We start from the raw sequence: 3,035 nt of genomic DNA on the forward strand, positions 1-3,035 counted from the left end.
ATTATCTGAAAGACAGCAAGGTTCTCCCTTGATTAATTTTCTTATTTCCCCTTGTTCTTCTTCCAAATGTGGAAAGCATGTGGTGTGCTTCAGTTTCAAATGAGAGCTGCTGGCTTGGATTCATGAAAGATTTTTCTTGTTACTTATTTTTTGCTTGAAGGAGAGGATTTCAGTTAAATTTTTTCCAATATTTTATTATGAAATTTCAAAAGATGTAGAAAATTTGAAAGAATTTTACAGTGAACATTTGTCTACCTATCACCTAGATTCTACAATATTCCATTGTATGGATGTACCACAGTTTATCACTTATTGAAGGATATTTGTGTTGTTTCCAACTTTTGGCAATTTTTCTTGTTACTTATTTCTTGTTTGAAGGAGAGGATTTTAGTTAAGTTTTTTCCAATATTTTTCCAATTTTCCAATTTTTGGCAATTATTAATAGAACCTCTATAGACATTGATGCCCAGAGTTTTTATGTATTATTATTTAGTATTTTATTTCCAACTTTAAAAAAGCAAACTCTGCAATGATTAGTATATTAGTATCATCCATTACTTAGATTTTCAGCATTATTCCTAAAACTACATAAAAAATACAAATGGAAAAATGTAAGTCATAATTATTTAACAAAACAGCACTTCATCACAAAAGCTTGTAAAATTGCAAGAATGTCATTTTAAAATACTGGCACTTTAAGATAACAATAATCTCAAAACTCACAAAATTGTCAAATTTCCCTAAACTGCTAAGCAGAGAAGAAGCTGACTCTAATTAATAAGTTTAAAGAAAAATCAAATTTCATACTGAGATGCAAAGCTTAAATGTCTTCTTTCCTCACATCTATTTGATTTATAAAGAGGTAAACCGCACTATAGGAAAATATACCCTATTTTAAATCTGACATTGTCATTTTAAAAGCCGGCCCAATTAATTAGAAATACTTTTAATGGAGAGTCTCAAGTTTCCTGAGCAATCCATATTTAGAGAAATGGGAAAAGACCTTTACAGCCAGCACTCTCAGTCTTCACTGGAAGTAGCATCAACAAAAAAGTATTCAATATGGTGGTCATGTATTTTAAGTTCATGCTTTTGGGAATACATTCTCCGTTCTTCTTCAATGTAGGAACTGCAAAATATAACTACCATTACATGGTAATGGGAGTGAAAGAATATAGAGTCCTCATGTAAAAATTAAAACATACTTTTCTATTAGTCCTTCAAAAATAGACTTTCAAAATGTTTGATTCTCATAACCCCTTGCTATGAGTAGCTTGGTTACTCTTCACTTTGTAAATATAAGTGGGTTATATGAAGTTTGTTATCAACTGATCAAGATTTGGGGATTCAGTTATGGATGAAAACGGTCTCAATTTAACTTTTATTACTCCCACGATGAGAAGCAGGGTGTCTAGATAAAAGCTTCTTATCAGCTAACTATATGAAAAGATAAACACTGTAATAATTCATGTGATACAAAATGGGCAAAAGCAAAAGGCTAGCTTCCCCCCCGCCCCAGAAAGAAAAATTTCAGGCCTATGAAAAGGAAGGACAACAATATTAATTTTTAAAATTATATTTACTTAGAAGCATTTAGAATGTCAAACAAAACAGCTGCAACTTTTTGCAATTAAAAATTAGTATTTAGTAAACAAAACAACAGTTATTTTGTATAAGCTGCATCAGAGAGAACTGAAGATGAAAACACTGTCATCCCATATATAACTAATTTGTGCTGTGCACCAACATAAACCTGCTTTAAATTTCCATGCCAATTTGCAACCGCTGTGCTGTAACAGGCAAGATTAGTGACTATTGAACATACCACCAGGATAGGGCTAGCTAACTACACATTTGGTAGTGTGCTAACTATACAAAAAAAGACACTGTATAGTTATTAAATCTTACACAATATTACATTTCAATTTTTTTTTTAAATTTAAAAGGAGTGAATTGTATATAGGGAGGTTAAATGCTTTGCAGACAAGAAAGAAAAAACTGCACTAGAACCAGCTTATTCATCATCATCTTCCTCCTCAACAATCATCCTCTTCATCTTCCTCCTCTTCATTCTTTTTCTTGCTTTTCTCAGCCCCGACGGCTTTCCTTTTTGCTGCATCAGGCTTTCCTTTAGCTCCGTGTGCAGCGAAATCCTTGTCATATTTTTCCTTCAGCTTTGCAGTCTTCCTTTCATATGGCTGCTTATCATCTGCAGCAGTGTTATTCCATATCTCTCCCAGTTTCTTTGCAACGTCACTAATGGATAGACTGCGATGTTATTTTTGATTTTTGGGCGGTACTCAGAACCGAACAAGACAAAGGCTCGAGAAGGCCTCTCGAGTGCTTGAACTTTTTTGTTTCCCCTTCAGTAGGGATTTAGGTTTCATTTCTCTTTTGTAACGGGCCTCACCGACTTTGCCACGTCTTCAAATTTTCCTTTCTTTTTTGCAGACAGGTTTCCACCTCTCTGAGCACTTCTTAGAAAACTCTGAGAAACTGACTGAATCTTCTGGGTGCTACTTTTTGTGCTCCTTCCTGGCAAGTTTGCACAAAGAATGCATATGATGACATTTTGCCTTTCAGCTTCTTAGGCTCTCCTTTGGCCATGTTTAGTTATTATTTCATCAGCAAGGCACAGAGTCGCCCAGTGCCCATCCAGCTCTCACTTGCCTGGGCGCTGTCTCTATGAAGCCAAATGTACTGCAATCCCATCTTATTTTTAACATCCCAAATTATTTAATATTGTTGTGGTGGGATTTTTAAAAATCAGTGGCTGTCTAGAATTCTACATAGATTAATTTATTTGTTCACTATGAAAGATTATATTTTCCAAGGATAGAGGTGACCATATCTCTTATCCCATATCCCACATGCTCTTTTGCAGTGTGACCTTGCCACTCCCCTATCAAGAGGTGCAGTCTAATTCTTTTCCCCTTGAATTTGGGCTGGCCTTAGTGACTTGTATTAATCAATAGAATGTGGTAGAAGTGACACTGCATGGATTCTGAGGCTAGGTCAGATACTGAGGCACAAAA

The 3,035-nt window shown here is 34.8% G+C and overlaps 1 pseudogene; it reads right to left on the reverse strand.

The window, feature by feature from the left end:
* Nucleotides 1–2,036: 2,036 nt before the first annotated feature.
* Nucleotides 2,037–2,607, reverse strand: LOC105542834 (annotated as a pseudogene).
* Between the last annotated feature and the right edge of the window lie 428 nt (nt 2,608–3,035).

The sequence above is a fragment of the Mandrillus leucophaeus genome, unplaced genomic scaffold (assembly GCF_000951045.1).
Source record: "Mandrillus leucophaeus isolate KB7577 unplaced genomic scaffold, Mleu.le_1.0 Scaffold269, whole genome shotgun sequence".
Taxonomy (NCBI): domain Eukaryota; kingdom Metazoa; phylum Chordata; class Mammalia; order Primates; family Cercopithecidae; genus Mandrillus; species Mandrillus leucophaeus.